Source organism: Atheta coriaria, unplaced genomic scaffold, assembly GCF_025399875.1.
Source record: "Atheta coriaria isolate IRGN ID8LTWV9N9 unplaced genomic scaffold, Caltech_Dcor_3.1 hic_scaffold_7_pilon, whole genome shotgun sequence".
Classification (NCBI taxonomy): Eukaryota; Metazoa; Arthropoda; class Insecta; order Coleoptera; family Staphylinidae; genus Dalotia; species Dalotia coriaria.
This window is the reverse complement of record NW_027045449.1, coordinates 4,090,716-4,109,939: the sequence shown is the minus strand read 5'-3', so window position 1 is coordinate 4,109,939 and position 19,224 is coordinate 4,090,716. Positions and strand designations below refer to the sequence as shown.

The 19,224-nt window shown below is 38.4% G+C and overlaps 1 long non-coding RNA gene across 1 annotated transcript in view; it reads right to left on the bottom strand.

Moving 5' to 3' along the window:
- The window catches only part of LOC135795771 (uncharacterized), a 59,206-nt gene extending 43,941 nt beyond the window's left edge, over positions 1–15,265 (bottom strand). Inside the window, exon 1 of the long non-coding RNA XR_010549142.1 lies at positions 15,126–15,265. This is a non-coding gene — a long non-coding RNA (uncharacterized lncRNA). The remainder of the gene's footprint in view (positions 1–15,125) is intronic.
- Positions 15,266–19,224: the final 3,959 nt, after the last annotated feature.

Genomic DNA, 19,224 nt, shown 5'->3' with positions numbered 1-19,224 from the left:
CCTGTATTTTAATAATACACCGAGATTTTTTTTGTTTAAAAAAGGCAATAAAATTTTAAATTTAAATTTTACTCATTTTTTTATATGGAAAATATTCGAGTGATTCTATGACGTGTATATGAATATTATGCGAAAACCACAAAACTAATCCGTCTTTTCATTAGGCGTAAATGATTTACAATCCGTTCAAAATCGTCATGGCAAAATATTTACGTTTATGATTCATTGTGACTTGTGACGTGGAGTTGTAAACGTGTTCAAAATTGTGTACCCCTTCCGTTACGCCGGATGGTATGCATTTCAACCCCCAATGGTGATCATTGTCTGAAGACAGAGTGTCGTGGCGTGTTTATACTCGGAAGGCAAGGTGGTATCTATTTAACAATGGAATAAAAGAAGCTAGGATGTTTAGAAAGTCAAAAAGTCAAATGGTAAATTTTTAGAAAAAGCTGTAAATTATTTTCAGCTCCGAAGAAAAATAATTTCAAACCGAACGTTTGGGCATTGCCAAGTTTAATTACATTTTTACATTTTTCCAAAATAAAATAAAAAACGTCATTAACACATTTAAACCAATACCTTATAGGTACGCTCACTATTTTTGGTTTGGTTTAGCTCTCACTTATTTTACTGTTTCGTAGTTTTATGACAAAGTTTAAACTTTCGACCGACATTAATTAAAAATCATAATTAAATTTTCCAATAACACTTTGCGCGTTTTGTTGCATTCGAGAGGCCGAGCGTAAATGGAAATTACAAACGCATTACCGAGTGGCACCTCTAGCGTCTGCGGATTCGTTATGTTCGATTGCACACTCGTGATCGCCGCCGCGCCATCCGCGCGATGTTCGTGAATATGTTTGTTTTTGTTTGCGTCGTTTGTTGCTGCTGCTGCTGTTGGTGCATTTGCATCTGGGCGCCGTCTCGCTGCCATAATGGCTGTTACAGTCTGGTGGCGTCTCGCGGAGCCCACCGGCCGATCGAAAACGCGCGTGTAATAAACTCCGCTTTACCTTTATTGACATTTATAACTAATGCACTCGTATTACGTAATAAAATCTAAATGTGTGATATTGAAACGTAAATGCAGTTACACCAACTTTCCGAACATCATTTTATATTAGCTCAATTTAATTGATTTCGTACTCACCTACACAAAATTGATAATTGAATATCAGAATAATTTCAAAATTATATCATCTGATATCGAAAGTTTATTGCCCCGTTAGCCAATCTGACGAATTGTTTTAAGGTGTAGTTTTAGTGAAGCGTACATTTCAATTAAACATGTTATTATTGAATTGTTTAATTAAATTAATGATGTATGGTCGCGACTGTACGACTGACGACCACATGAAACCGCGAGTAACGAGACACCCGAGCCGTAAAACGCGTCGCCGAAGACGTCGACAGTCTCGAAACTCTGGCGGTGGCGACCTGCTACGAGAGAGAATCAACATGTAGGCACGCTCATAAGATGATGGGAGCCAACTAAGATTGGCAATTTATTGCGTGAAAATAATTGGCAAATTTGATCGCCGACGATTTACACAAATTAATTTAAACAAAAAAAATGAGAGATTCGAATTAAACTTGTGTACCGCATGTAAGATTCCCAAACTCTCACGAAAATTACGTTAAACGCGTGCAAAGTTACGAATAACAATAAAAATTCAATTTTCCGCTTATTGGCGCTGCATTGTCCGCATACAGTGTGTTTAAAAAATGTTTCGAACTTATTTTTGTTCACAATGCATTCACATTGAAGTAGTGTGTGCAGAAATGAAGACACACGCCTTTTCCTGCCCCTGCGGCGTTGCGCTGTTAATTTAAATCTGAATAGAACCGGAACGGCCGTCGCCATAAATCAGTATAACACCCTCGTCGTTTTTCGCTGGCTACACATTGCAGAATGCGTATTTAAGAATGCACATCGTATGCATGCAAGGCAAACAGGACCTGTTATAATAACAACTGTTGTATGAGGTGGTCTTCTTCTTCTTCTTACTCTCATCATAGGCAAAATTTGCCTGTTCTTCCATCACTGTGGTCGGCCAAGGAGGTGGTATGAGGTGGTGATCTAAATAATTCTACAGGGCGAATTAAAAAACTACAAAAATAATATTTATGTCCAGAATAACCGTAGCGTTTGTTACCGACACCGACAAATTGCACAAATTTATGACATAATTTTACGCCGATTGGAACACCCCCATATCTCAAATTCACCCTCGCTGGTACTATACAGATTCGAAGGTCCAGTCCCCTCTTCATGTAAACCAGCTATTTAAAAACAAATATCCCCGGGCAGCAGCGCAATCAAACCGATCAAAGAGTCAACTAATCGTACCGACTACTCTCTGGCAAGAGGAAGTAAGATGGAATCACTTGAATGCATTCAAAGTGCATTGTAGTGTCGAGGGTTTACACGCTTTTATTATGTAATCAAAAAGTCGATGCCGTTACCGATGCGAATCAATGATCCGGACGCGTTCGCTCAAAGCGTGAAGCAAACCTAATCTACGCACACACTATCCACAAAAAGACGCATTCGCAATGCCCAATAAATACTAATTTAATTTATTCGAAGTCATTAGAATACACCCGGAAACACCCATCGCATCGTTTAATCTCCCAGCATGCAATATTCAAAAATGTTTAGAATTTCGTATACAGACCAAAAACAAATATGTTTATAAAGTTATACCGACGTACAGAAATTAATTTTAATTATAGTAATAATCGGCTAAGTGTTTCGGTGAGCAGGAAAAATGAAAGCGTTTGTTAGCGCTAATGTCCCGCTTCCCGGAAATGCGAAATCAATCGCCGGATTTTACAATTTCGTACAAACTGTCGGCGCGTACGCCGTGGGGCAAGTCGTGTTCATGTTGCAAATGATTACAATTTGCGTACGCAGACGTTTTGCCATTCAATTCCGCCGCGCTAACTTGTTATTTGTTTGCGTTTGATTAGTACCTGTACTCTACAACTTTCGATTGAGATTTTTATCGCAATTCACCACACGACAAACAAACAAACAAGCGTGCGCTGTGCGTCCACGTGAATATAATGTGATCCAAAGCCAAAAAGGTGGAAACATCGGCTTCGGAAAGACAAAACGCCAATTAGCGTGTGTAGTCTTGTGAACATCCTCGTTGTAAGTTCGTGTTTTCGTTTTCCACGTTTCCTTACTGCTAAATTCCGATAGCGGCAAACGCAGTTTGATTACTGACCTGTCGAATGTCGTATTGCTTTACACGGTGCGCGAACAACGTTGTGTAATTCCATTACGTTTCATACAATCTGTTTGAATGTGTGAGAGGTTATTATTCATATATCGATATATCCTTGCAGTGGATGGCGATGAACGTCGAGATGTTATTGCCCATTCCCTAATGCAATAATATTGCAGTCTGTGTGCAACTCAAGGCGATGGGGCATTACACAAGTCAACAAAACCATTAGATGAATTAATAAATTACTAAATTTCAATTTGTGCACTTTTCACACACCGCGAGTTGACTTCGTGATTGTTTATAATTAATGTTAATTAGTTTCATTGCGTCTGCCGGCGCTGGTTCCCTTCGGCTTTGAAAATACTTTGAATCGACCTTACAGATTATTTATGTATGGAACACCTTGGATAATTCGTAATGAACGACCCAACTGTTTTATACCAGCGGGTGCCGTAATATTTCACACACCCAGCAAGCAACCAACGAAGCATCTCATAATCTCATAGTACAACCAATATATTTCGAATCGGTTGTATAATGCCTTGTGTAGACGTGCATCGCATGCTTCTCTCTTGGAAATCAATTAGAGCACCAGTTTAACAGATAATTCAGTCAAACCACACCGATGCCCTCCAGTTTTCGAAAGACGGAAAGCGAACGCGCCGACAAAAGGTGTACTTAGATGTAATGGCAGTTTCAATAATCTATTCTTGACACGACCGTACACTAAACAATCCAGCAAGACTGTAAAATTCAATTTTCACAATCACGTGTGGAAAATATATTTTTTGCGCACTATGTAAAAAATATGTCGTTATATCCGATTGAGTTCACATATATACGCTGAAGGTCTAATTAACAACATATGTCATTAGAATATGATTGATAAACGGCTTACTTCAAGGAGTTGCTCGTTTCTGTCTGTAAATGTGTTTGCAAATTGGAATGCGGGCACAATTTTTACGTTTTCGCTTTGAAACTCCACTTGAAAGCTATGCATGTAGGCTATCACTTATAGGTTATACACCCATTTTGTTATCAGGTGCTAGCCACACCACCATCACAACCGCAACCACAACACATATGCAGTAAAACTTTTGCAAAACATAATTTATTTAGCAGAAAAATACTTTTTGCAACTAACATTAATTGTATTGTTATTTGTATTAGTTAGTTATCATTGAAATTAAAGGAATTTTTGGTAAGTCATTTAGTTGGTAATGACTTAAAGCTAATTATAAGCTGCTGTCATATATTTATCTGTAAGTAACTACAGTGAATAGGCGTGTTTTTTTCAGTTTGAAAATAATAACGTAAACGTTACATTTGCATACCGCGAGTCCTGCCCGAACAGATATGTACCCGTAGAAATTTCAGTTATAACGTCCTCAACTCGAGTTAATTATGTTTTAACGATATTTCATATTTTTATTGTTATTGACGCTTATTACCACCTTCGATCGCTGAAGGAAGTATGAAATGTTGCAAGTTACTTATCATCTGCTAATTGTTACAAGGTACTAGTTAAAATAATAAAATAAGATAAGGGTAGAAATTATGACGTTATACGTATAATAATTTTAATTGGTCTTAAATTATTTGTAAACTATAAATAAACTTAGAAATGTTATTTTGAAAAATTTCATGCCATTTTATGCACGTTTATTCTTTTGCCAAAGGGCACACGCTTCCTTGTCGGTAGCAGTGTTATGGTGTGTTGGTTGATGTTAAATGGCAAGCATTAATTTCGCCAGTGAGCGAGATCCGTCGGCGATAAGCGAAATTTGTCGATTACAATTTGTTATAGTTAATTTTGTTCTGGTCGAGTGTGCCGCAGACGACGCGAATGGCACAAAGCAGGTGCATTACAACTTAATGCTCAACCGTTATGTTTAATTTCGAAGCCAATCCGCGTTTGCTGACCAACACGCACAGAAAAATGTCTGCAATTAAAGATCCGGACGCACCTCGCTCGGTTTACAGCTTTATCAGCGAGGAGAATTATTAGTAATGGCGAGGTATTGAGATAAGCACGCTGAATTCGCGCACTTTTAAAGTGTGTCGCAAGTTTCACACAAAGAAATTCGATAGGGACTTTGTTAAGAGCTTTTAAAACAATTACTAATACTCGCGTGTAATGTTGGAGGCCTATAGTAAAAATAGTAGCTAATTAATCATTAAAACGCGTTTGAAACTATATTTAAACTTGCAAAATATTTGATTAATCGAAGCGGACGTTAATGTAGGTTTTGTGCATTTTTGCGCTCCTTTTATCATAGTAACAGAGCGTGCCGGTGCAATTTAGTAGAAAAATTATCGCGCATTTTTCAGCGATTCGTTTCACGAATTCAATATACCCGCGAACATGGGAAATGTCACATCGCCAGCATGACTTCGAAGCGCGTGGCATATTTGCAGAGTCGGGCGCGCTCTCATCAAGATCGCATTATTAGATTAAGAGCGCGCCTCATTTGCATAACGAACGAGAATTTATACTCAGCACGACCAAACAAAACCTGCACAGCGCAAGCAACAAAACAAACGCTATCTTAGAATGCAACAAACAATAAACGAACTGGAACTGTGGATGGAAACGCGTATTTTATTTCGGTTTCTTTCACCATGTTTTCTGATGTTCTGATATTCTGATATGAACGATCAACATTGTCAAATGTAATATGCGAGTCGCGAAAGGTCAGCATAATTAATAATGTTTTAATACTGTGTTTAATATTCATGAGCCAACCCTCATCCACAATGAGTAATTAATTATTTGATATCTGCATCTTGGAATCACGGATTTTTTAATTAATTAAATTGTCCTTTGACAAGAATGTATTTTAATTTTTAACAAGGCGCGTAATTTTTATCTTTTTTTTTTTAAATTTTGCAAGCTTTCCGCGTATTTTACAAAAAATTAAAGCAACTTTTGTATGTCGTGACAATCTGTTCTTTTTTTTCAACTTCCAGAAAACCGGAAGTCGATGTCATTTCCTGTTCGAGTGGTGCTTAACACATTAAAACGCATTTTTTCTACACACACTTAATGGATCCTTATTGATGGTTATTACCTTGACATGCGGGAAAATTAGTTGGTGACTCTTTTAACAATTCACCGACAAAACGCGCAAGTTAAATGCCTTTTTAAATGTGTCACAATGGTGGAAAACTATTATATTTCACACACAATTGAAAATCATAATTTACTCCAATTAAAGTTCATGCGTATGTAAAGCATCGCATTTGTGCCATTTTAGGCTTTTTTCGGTTGTGCTACATCCGTGCTTCATTTTCATCTCGTGCGTGCGTTACGTAATGACCGCGAGCGATGATGACTGATGAGTATTAAAATACAGGGCGAGCGTGCCGCCGAGGCGAAGAAGCAACAAGAAATGCTGCTTCTTCAGCACTCACACATTGATGTATTTTGTTATGCGCGTGTGGAGTATGTATGATATGTACTTCTTGCATGTTCCCGAGTGCTTCGAGCATAGGCGACTCGAGCCGCTTTGCATTTTTAATAGAATCCCGGCCGAAGACGAATGTGAGTAAGTCATAAATTACGCCGGCAACGTGATGCTAAGACGTGAAAAATTAATGCCCATTACATTACGCCTATGCTCGATGAGCGTCATTCGGCATGATATGAATATTGATCATGTGCATTCTGCAAAAACTTCAATAATCACAATTACACACAGGAAAAAATCTGTTTTGGTTATCACCATTCAATACAATCGATAATTTACGGTTTTTCACATACGGAAGTATTGATTTTCGTATTTTTTTAAACACGCCAACGATTTTCAACTACCAATATTTTAAAAGGTAATAAAAAGCAAAGTTTATTGTTACAATAATAATTATTGTACTGATAAGTCTTTATCCGACGTATGTGAAGGTTGATACTCACAAGCATCGTAAAAACGTTAACAGAATTTTTATAAAATGAAATAACTTTACACTGCTCGGAAAACTAAAAAGTTTCGCTCAAATTAAAAACAGATTGCACACTATCGCATCGAAATCGATTACTTGCGTACATGTCATAATTCGATTAAATTACGATTATGCCCGTCCGCAGCATGTAAAAACCTAAATTACTTCTTAAACGTTTTTATTAAATTTTCATTAAATATTTATTGCGAGCAGGATTTTGTCGGCATACCGCGATTATACCTTAATGTAAGTATAGCAGATATAACCCGCGTGTTATTATTTAAAATTAGAAAATTTCGCCTCGCAATTTGCGAGCACCGCGGCCATTTAAATGTGTAATGCCATCACGAAGTCGCGAAGTGATGCGGCACACCACCGGTGCACAGCTGCGCGAATAATATGCAAATTTCCGTTTTCAATTAAAGTTTACATGCGGCGGTGTCAAGAAGGTGCTTGGAAAAAAATTTAAGACCACGGCGCGGAGGCACGTCGTGCCCAGGCGCATAAAACATTATATTACAATTTTTATGCATTAATTAATATTTAATTACGCATGCTAATGCTGCGGGACGACATGCGACGACGAGATATTGACAGGTCGTGCCAGAAATAAAGACGGCGCATAAAATGTAACTAATCCTAATAAAACCGCCGTAAAAAAATGTGCTTTGAGTAAAAAGTTAATTTTCTAATGGAATATTAGATACATGAAGATTATTTACAGTGTTTTGCAGTGTTTTTTATTCGCGCATGCGCATAAAATTTAATTTTCATATCTCAAAGTTAATTATTTTTGTGAGTAAGCTGTCACTTGACATATGTTTTGTGAAGGAAAGTAATTTTTCATCCGCTTCTGAGGGTAGATCATAATTAGCAAAGAGAATGTGGTCGTTTTAAGGCAAAACGTCATCTGACGTTTTCTCATAGATTATTTACTCGCGTGGTTGTTGAAAATGATTTACACGATGAGGATTCACAGTTCATCTATTCGGAAATACATCAAGGATATATCCACTGAGTGTGACCCGAATTTCGTGCCTGATTACCAAACACAAACACAAGCTACCTAACACTGATCTATGATGCGAAGTCAGAACAGATTAGAAAGTGAAGTCTTAAGTCTCCACACGACTAAATTTCATTGAGTGTGTGTAGTATAGTAGCCAACAACTCATACCTTTTCTATAATGGATGCGTGTGTGGTCCAAAAGAGCCACGATCGTCTTCATCTTCAATTCCAAGCAGAAGACGAGGTCTCTTGGACGTGCTTGTTTCGGGCACATGCATAAAGGTCTAACAAATTCGGTCATTACAAATCGCAACGCATGTCACTCATTTAATTTGGTAATTAGCCGTATAAGAGCGAATTGATTAATAACCAGCGACAATACGGCTAGCGGCAGGTCGGCGAGTAGCTGAAAAAGCCCCACAGTGCCTTCTCTCTTCATTCGACGTGCTTCTTAAATTTTACACACTCATTCCAAATGCTTAGCATTATGTGAGAAACCAACTTAAGAGTTAATGAGTCTGCTCGTTTTGGCGCAAATAATCGCAAACAATTTTCTTTTTGCCATGGACCACACGCTCAGAAACAATAATCGCACTTACGTCTTTCTTAAACACTAAAAACACACTTAAAATAATAGATATGTTTATAAGTGTATAAAATGCTAGATGCATTGTAATTAAGAAACCCAAAATTGAAAATAAGTCGGTAATTGAATTTATTTATGCAATGGACCAAAAATAAACGAAAAGAATGAAAATAATAACAAATAATAGAAACGTTTAACGAGCACGGACGTTATAAATTCCCATCGAGCAATAAAAAGTGACGCGAGGGCAGGTGTCATATTGAAATTTATGAAAAGAGACGAATAAAACGCCGGTCCGAACAAAACGCAACAAAACGCTGCGCGGAGTGATGGAGTTGGACGCGTTCAACTCATCGCTTCGCATTATTAACTCGATCATTATTTAAGAATGTCCATAAAAATTTAAATACACACGAAACGTTCATATGCAAATACAGCTTGTTTCAGAAATAATTAATCTATTCAAAAACATTTTTGTACACAATTTTTGAATATTTTGGCTCCGCCTTTATGACTTAAGCGCAGTTCTGATCACTCATGTTTAGTTATTCGCTCATGCGCAGTCTAAACTACTCGGAACACAATTTAATAAAACCTTTAACCTACTGATAATGATCTAAGCAGCTTGTATATTAATAAATCAAATATTTATTTAGTAGAAAATTAAAATGAAATTTACGATGTTACTGCATTTCCAAAAACTGCCATCAAAAATCTTCACAATAATCATAACATTAACATACCGAAAATGTAACTTTTATTGCGCCTAGCCTCTACTCCTCAGATGGCTACCAACGACACGAATAATAGAGTTATACATGCTGCACGTTCCTGATGAGGCTACATATTACAAAATAGTCAAACATTAAAATGTTTAACAGCTCCGCAGTCATAACCAGGATGATAATACTCATCCTCATTTGGTGTCGCGTATAACGATTATTTTGATCCCCAAAGCGTCGCATTAAAATGACTACAATAAAAATTCCAAAATGATCTTAAAATTTTAATTTTATTAACTAATAGAATATCGATGTAGGTGTCTATTTGATTATCTCGAATGCATCGCATCCTGGTAGCTTGTACCGCTATTTGAATATTATGTGTTTATTAATTTATAATGCCCCATTACATACGTGCGTGTGCGTGACATGTAACATTAAAAGAAATTAGAATATGTTAATATTGATTTCCTGCAAAGCAGAAATCACACATCAAGAAGAAATTACTAGATATAAAATAAATATATTTTATATACAGTGTGTATACAGCTCAAGAGTTTAATAAAAACTAGTTTCAAGAGCACTGTGATGATTTTGCGTATTCTGGACGCACTGTATGATATTAATCGTGTTTACATGTTACTCGTCGATTAATTAAACGCGTTCTCCTATATTAACGCAAATGCAATGCTAAATTAACGCGTAATCGCTTTTTGCACGCGTTTCGGTATAAAACTTCATAATGTTATCAAAAAGTATACAATTGCAGCACGTGTGAAAATCGATTAAATTCACAATTAATTTTGGATAATGGGTCAATTTTTAAACGCAAATTTGCAAATCACCGCAGAATTTAAATTAAAATGATTAAAAAAAAATCCTGCGAAGAAATATGACGTCATCAATGACGCAAACGTGTCACTTCTTGCAACGGAAGTAGTTTTTATGCAACCAGCTGGTTGAAAACTGCTTGTAAAGCTTTAAATTGAATGCAGATGCAGATGGACAGAACGCACGCGCTTATGACATAAGACTATGGAACACATATCGAAACATATCCCATTTGAAAGGGGTGTGAAACGACAAAAAACGACCCAAAACCATAAAATGCTGGTAAAGCAACGATGTCCAACAAGCAGATGGAGATGGCATAAATAACATTTATGTAAAACACGCACAAACCAAAGGAAACAAGGAATAAAATGAAAATTACCTGATGCAATCGGAGAAACGAAATTAAAACGAAAGCACACTTCTCAAATGGACATATTTTGAAACATTTAGTGGGCCTATGTATGACATTAATGCGTTTAGACGTTTCCATCCACCAACAACCCTTAGAAATATAAAACGATAGTTTTTCTTTGAAAACATCATAAAATATTAAATTCTTTTCAAGCTAAAAACGTCAAAAACTTTGAATTACAATCCGAATGTAATGTTTAATCGTATAATTCGAGATTAAAGTTAACGGTCGGTTTAATAAATATTAGATAGATTCGTAGAAGAATTTATTATACGGCGTGCGTGGTGCTGATAGCCCAACATCCTCGAGTCAATAACTTTTCTATATGGTGCCTTTTGTTTCAGATGCTGCTTTTTTCTTCTGCTGTTATTTTGTTCTCGCTTTGAGAAACGCTTTCCGAGTGTTTTGCTGGCGTGGACTTGCGAGGTTGCAAGTGTCGGGTGTTTTGAGTTTTGCCTTTATTTCGCCGGCATCGTTCGGCCGCGTCTGGTGATAAAAACACCAGTGGCGGTTTACTTTGAGCGGCGGCTATAAATCAGTAATGAACGCAATAAAGTTGTTATTTATGGAGAGTCAGAGCGTATTGATAGTAATCTATTTCTTCACCAGAAAACCCATTACGCTCCACGCCACTCTTCGCCGACATTTGCGCAACGCACTCGCAGTGCGTTAAATAAAACGAAAGGACAATTAAAATTAAAATCGAAGAAATTGAGACTGATTTAGTGATAAAACATACCTACACGTTTGTCAAGATATTCCGACAACTACATTTTTCAAACCTGCTTGCTAATTGAGGTTTGTTTATGAAGTTGCCTATGTTGCTATAACAAGTGTCTGAATTTTACATTCAAGTAAGAACAAAGATAAATGACACATCAAAACCGCAATAGAATCATTACCCACATAAAAATCTCTCCATTAATCTTTTGCACAAAGTTACAAAGTCATTGCGAAAACACTCGAAATGCAGGTGCAAGCGTACGAAATTAATTTCAATTAAATCATTTCGCATTCGGTTGTCTTCTCACTTAAATTTAGTTTCTTGTATTGTCTCTGCGCGCCAATTCTTACACGAGTTCTCAACTTGTGAAAGCTCTAATTAAACCGCCTGCGCCGCCTAACAAATAAATCAAAATCAAAAATGATTTATTTCATGCGCCTGCCATGCCAGCCGCACGCATCGCAAACACATATCTATATTCTATCTGGTCGAGTGTACATCTTTTTCGATGCGATACAATCCGATCGAAATAAATTCGTGACGTCGCGATTCCCACGTTTTCCCACAATTTCACTTGACATTTCAATAAAGCGGGTGGCACAACGTGCGCGACATAACAAAACGCGTAAAGCATCAAATTAAGGCCCGGCTGCTGCGTTGTGGGGGTTAAAGAAGGGGATGAGGGCGCGATACATAAATTGAGATACTTTAGGGAGTACATGCAAAGCGCAGAGGACAAACAAGCGAACAAGTGAACAACTTTTTTCCTGCCTCATCCTCCCTCGTTCACTTAAATTTCACTCCACTTCACTCCAATTTGGATCAAGTTGATATTGTTGACTGGCCCCTTTCCGAAAAAGAAAAACCGCAATACAGTTAGTTACGCAACTCCTCGGGGACTTGCTATAATACAAAATTGTGCTTATTTTTTGCGTGCGGATATAATGTCTACGCAATGAACAAAAATTGCGTCTGTCCGTGTGGATAATTTTATTTACGAGCGCGCGATATTCGCTGGGAAAGTGGGAAACCGAGCGCTCCACAAGGTGTCTAGTTACAGGTTGATAGCTGTGGAACATAGCTCCCATCTTTGCCGAGAGGTTAAACTATAAACATACAAACTCTGGAGGTGGTGGGTAGTGTCGAGCAAGAAGCTCCGAAATTATCCCACGATTGCCATTCACGGCCCCCGGTCAAATTATTAACATTATCTACAGTGATTGCTTGGGTGTCTATTCATTAAAGCGTGAAAAGCGCACGTAACTTTAAATGTTTTGCATGCGCAGCTTGTTCTTAACTTCTACGCCGTCGAAAACACCATTAAAACCAGTTTTCAATTAACTTAGTAGCACGCCGAAGGTGTTGATTACTAAACGCAATAATTGCTTTAAAACGGTAGAAACAAAATACATATTCAAATCGAAATACACGCAAGACATCAAGATATGTATGTAATATTTGGCGGTTGTATAAATCAAAACATTATAAGATATAGATTAATTGAAATTCACTTGTGTGCGGTCGTGCGCACGCCTTATAATTTGTTACACGGTTCGAAAAGAAAGTAATACGTTATTATAGACGCGTGAGACACCTAGTTCCTTTGCTTGATTAACACACCGCAATTACCGGCGATAAATTTCAATTATCGCGCAGTTGGAATTATGACATTGCTGCCACGCGGACAAAATAAAACATTTTTCAAGCGAAATAATATAGGCAACCGAATTTACCTACAATTAAATTAAATGCGGCTTCATTTGAAACTTTTAAATCACGGTCGTTTTTTTTTAAGTTTTCCGCGTGAACGTCGACGAGCGAAACTCTACAAGCAGACGTTTAATATTTCCTGGCGTTTAACACCAGTCGACTCCATGTTTTCACCATTTCACCGTCAAAAGTGCCAGCTACTTATGATCGATTACACGTTTAATATTAGCGCTGTTCGTTGTTCACTCGCCTGCGACTCGTTTGCATTTCAGCATACACTGGGTCCAATAAGGTATAAAATGTAATAGAAAACCTCGTAATTTAAGGTTATGTTATGTTAATTTTAATATCTGAACGCATGGTATTGAAGTAGTGTGTTGTGTCAGCTTCATCACACACTGAAATAAATGTATAAAATGTACACGAGCGCACGATTAAGATCTTGATTGGAGACAGGCGGGACAAGTGGACCAGTGACCACCGGATCAAAACGCACTTTGCATGTCCGCTGGACGTGGCGCTTGTATTACTCGTTCATTACAAGCCAACGAATTACGGGCTAATGGTGCCAACGCACAATTTGCCTTTCGAAAGGCAAAGCGCCGTCATAACAGCGGGCGCCCGAGCGCGATATGACTCGCACAATGACATGGATTAATGTAGTTTTCACTCGAAATCTACCTCAAACACTAAAGTAGCCAAGTCGAATATTTCGTGCGCAGGTTTTTGCTCCACTTGCGCGGAGTGACAAGAGACTCAGCGGCGGAAATCGGTGGCGCTCGAGAGGGGAGTGTGTGTAACGCGGTTACAGTGTAACGTGTGCATTCGATAATTATCGCCGGCGGTTTTTAATTGTCACGGAGCGCTCGAAAAAGGCGCAATTACAAGGCAGAAAATGCGCCGGCTATTAATTAACGCCTCGGCTACTGTTTCGAAATTTATCTGATTCTGTTTACGTTACTCCTGTCAAAATACCTGATTTTCTCCGATGATATGTATGCAATTTCTTGTACATATCACCAGCACACTTAATAGAATATAAAAAACTAGAAACAGTTGTTCATTAATATCCGAATTTCATAAATAATTAGTGTTTAATTATTGTAAAATGCGTGAAATGCTACCTGATCTTGTTTGGTGCTGGAACACAAGTCCTAAGTCTTGATGCTCAACGCACATTCCGATCGCTGCGGGTCATCTTGCGTCTTCACGCACGCTTATCAAAACTTCCAACCTCAAACCACAACGTGCGGTTTGTTGGAACGGTGGAACGAATGCATTATGCATAAACATAAATTACACGCGCAACGCTTTATTATTATTAGTATTAATATTAATATTATTCGTGTGCCAGCGCTGGTCGCTGTTGTGGGTCGTTATTAATAGAAAAGTAAATCAAATTTTTCTACATGACGCATAATGACGGACGCTCATTAGCATCACGCCGCCACACGGTGTGGAAAACGGGTGCTCGCGGCCCTCCCGCGTGCGCTTCTGTATTTTACTAACTAATCTCACAAATCTGCCTCTTCAATATGGCATGATGCATGGAAATTTTATAACGCTACCGGAGTTTTAAAAAGGATTAATCTTCTTTTGTTTCGTAGAGTGTAGAAATTGCATGTTTGTGGTGTCAATTTGTAGTTGCATATGTCATCAATATACGCCGATAATAGTTGATATAATCAACCTGTAGTGGACTCATCCCCTAAATCTATTAAAACCTGCCAAAGAGTTCTTACCTAAAACAAAGCAGTTTATTGAAACAATGATCTACGTGCATTTACATTCATTGCAACTACATACCTACAACGATGCACGATTTGTTGTAATTGTGCTTGCAGCCATTATACATGTATAACACTAAACGCACAACCCGCGTAAATTGCGTATAACCTACCAATGCGTAGATCGCCAAAAAACATAATAAAACACCATTAATATTCCACTTACCAGTTAGTTTGACACGAACGGTGGAAGAACTGCAACCCCGATGCACTTAGTATTCAGTCATTTCTCGGATGAATAAAGATACACAAAAATTTCACAAAACAGCACAACAGGCGACCCAAAATATGCACCACAGGAACGCCGCCAACCCAAGCCAGCGGCGCATCCTGCGAGCGCATCTCGCTTGGAGTTCGAGATCGCAGCGCCGCCACACCGAATTATACTTTAACTATATTCAAGTTCAAATAAAGACAACAGTTGGTAATTTTTAATATTTAAATTTAGAATTGATTTGGCGTTGAAATATTCTTTAAAATACTATTAAACTATTTAATAATATATTATTTACTATTTAAGATGTATATTTAGTTGCCTACACAACGAAATACTTAAAAAATATTGAAAATCCTGAAAACCAGCTGCTGTTTCATGGAAATTTAATATTTTACAGCACTTAGAGAGATATCAATCAACTTTCACATTGTACAATTGTGTTGCGACTAAAGTTGAGATAATATCGAATATTCAGTGGTCACTGCATCCGAACGAACGCCACGAAGTTAATAATTATCGCTGACCACCCTAGTAGTCGTTTGTTCCTCCTTCCTTCTTGTGTTCTCGACTCTTCGTGCTGTTAGCGACCGTGTTGGCACTCGAAGCTCCCGGCAACGAATTATTGCGGCACCCGGCCGCGTGTTTGGCAGTACATATGTACAAGTCGAGCATTCGGACGTGTTGGAAACGGTCGAATGATCGAAAAACGCCCCCGAAGTAGCACTTAATAACGCGCGCGGCCTTTACGCGTTTACAAGCAATAAACCGGACCGGAATCGATGCATTACACTTTACCCCCGCGTGTGTCGATTATACCTATAGGTGAAAACATGATTAAAATGCAAAATTACGCAAAGGAAATATGGATTATTAATAGTTTAGTACCTTGTTCACACCGAAATTACAACAGAAGCTAAAAATATCCACAGAGTGGAATAATTCGTAAATGTTTTTTGAGTTGGAATAAAAAGCGACGCCCGCCGTCGCGCATAAAACACAGATGAAAATAAACAAAAATGTAAACGACACGCAATAAATTTTAGCCAAAAATTTTCGCCCGCCCTCGGAACTGAAGGAAGCAACGTAAAAAACAGCGCAGGCAACACAAAGATAGTCGTAAATTTTAAGGGTGTGGAGCAGCGCCGCGAAACTGTCGTAAATATTTGAAGCGCAAACACGAACGCAAATACAGAATGGGAAAAATGCGAAAAGCAAAAGACGTTAGCGCAGCAGTGAGCAGGAGGAGAAACGCGGAAGTTTTGTGGAGGCGGCAAGTTACGAGGCAATATTTCGCGTCGGTAGCAATTTGCTAAAAGAAAACGCGCGCTCGTGCGCCGGCTGAAAATGGCGCCCGGAGGTAATATACATCCGGGGCGAACCGCTGATAGCGTCAAGTATCTTGGAAGATCCACACCTCGAGCTAGGCGAACTCTCCAGTAAGCCTATGGCTATGATGGCGGGGTGGGCCAATCCGGGATTCGGAGATAGGCACAGTCCATAAGCGCAGCGTATTACTGAACGCTCAAGATGTGCGCGAGAGTAAAGAGTAAAGAGCAATCCTAGAGTTTGAGTCGGCTATCCAACATCGCGAGAAGAAGGCAAGCGCAAAGGAGAGGAATGAAAAGAGGGTGGTGTGGCTGGTAGTTGGCGAGAAGCGGCAACATTGCATTATTGAGATATGGCCGGAAATACGGCCCACGCGATAAGACGTTAATGGCTTCAACTTTGCACTCTATCCGGGAGTTGCCCGCCATGGCTACAGATTGTTCCCAAAACACCAAAACCACACCACAATCATGACAATTAAAACAATTAAAAGAAAAACTCTTGGAAAACCCACATAACCTCTAAATATAACCAAAAAAACATTAAAAACTTATAAATAACTAATTTTTCTCAAAAATTTCAATAAAATTATCCAACACTCTGTGAGTTATCAGCCCGTCGGCACCCTCCCATCGTTTTATACTCCTCTCCGTAGAACAGCAGCACTTTCCTCTATCACTATCTAAATTCTAAATGCTTGCCTCAATGTGAAGAGAGGAGAAAGCACTTGATAAAATTGAACCAGGAGCGGACCTCACCTAGAGTAAACCTGAAGTAGACTAGAAGAGTGCAAGGTCAAACTCTGCAAAGAATGAACAAGGAACAAGTAAAAACACTACAACAGTATTACACCTATACCTAAACCACACCCTTTGGTGGGCAGAGTGTAGACTTGTAGACTTGTAGAGAGTAGGAAATAAAGGATGGAGAATGGAAAGTCGGGACGTCGGCGAGCTGCTGCATGAGCTTCTAATACAAGTAGCTATTTGCAACCCCTCTAGGGAAATCTATCACCCTTTCGTATTATCCATAACTTATCCAATATTAATCTACCATGAAATGAAATGTATCCGTTTTGTTGTAGTAGGCACTATCACACTACTACCATGATACCGCTAGCATCACTAAATAAGGGTGGGAAATGAGATGATTGGAAGAGGGTAGTTGCGAGATATGTTGTGGCATGTTATGTATTTTTATAGTTTTTAAATATTTGTAACCCTTAGTGTAAAGGAATATAATTTAACCCTTCGTAATGATATTGTACGTCATTATCTTTACAACTGCTTTATGAATTAATCTGTTTTGGGGGTGAAATCGTATTAGGGTCATTTTATTGCGCGGCCATTACGCACCGAGGCGATTTAAGTCGAGAAGCGATCGCGTTATTATCGAACGGTTCGGGGTCGTCCTGGGCGAAGGAAACGGCGCGGTGGCCAACGGAACAGCAAGGGCGGGCGGCGATATCTTTATTGTCGACGTTCTCGTGATAATGTCCTAATAACCCGGAGTCGTAATCATAACTCATTCCATTATTACTGGTTCTCATTCCATGGCGAGCTCTACGACTACCTAAACTAATTTTAGACGTAGAAAAACATTTTTTCTGTTTTTAGATGATTAATAGATTCGTCTCGAGCGTGCGAAATCTCATCACCACGACGACCGGAAATGAAGATTCACATTGAATTTGTAAACAGTTGACCTTGACCTTTATTTCGAAGAAAACCAAAGTTTTCAGGGTATAAGTGTAAGATGATTGGGGTTTAATTAAAAATGTGTCAGTTGTAAATCCAAATTTAATTACTCAATTATTAACGAAGCCGCCGTCTCTTCGGTGTTTGTTTTAGGCGATAAGCGTGTCCGTATCGGATCGCATTAACTACATAACGCAAACGTGGAATAACGACTTACAACTCACTTTTTCACAATACTTCTGCGAGTGTTTGCTTTTTTTCTTGATGCCGGACGCTCGACTTTTAGATTTGATACAGTTCCATTCGAGTTTTTTAGTCTCTTAGTATAACCAACAATCGCTTGGTGGTGCGGCCAGGTAATAAATAAAAATGCCGTCGACTTTTGGTTCGCCGCGCCTGCTTACACTTACGATGGCAAACGTATAATTTCACAGCGATTCGAAATTGAACGAAATCTCATTCGACGAGTAAATCTACTTCGGTGGCATTTTACACCATTACGATGGAGAATAATCATAACAACATGGAGGACAAAAGAAATAAATTGAAAGTGTCTATAACCTACAAATAATCTTACCACTGCCACAGCGCCATCTATATTATAAAAGATTTTTTACTACGAAATTAAAAATGTATTTTTTTAATATAAAAACTTAAATTATTTGTATAGTAACATAATTATCTTTGGATACGCTTTAGACCACCGCATCAAAGTCCCTCCTATTGATATACATGTCCCGAAGACATTTCTTCATCTGGTGGTCTTCATCAATCAAAGCACACATCAGCCTGTCTATTTCCTAGCCCTTGGAGCTTTTTTACTGCTCCTAAGACACTTGAATTATTCCTATACAGGATAATCAAATATTTTAAACATCAACCCTTTGCATTCATTGAAACATTCTTTGGAATATATGAGTGTACCAATCCGCTTGTGAAATATGGGACGTACCAAACACGATCATTCGGATCGTCGCATCATTAATCAAAGAGGCGAAAATATTTATGCGTTTCCTTCACCTCCT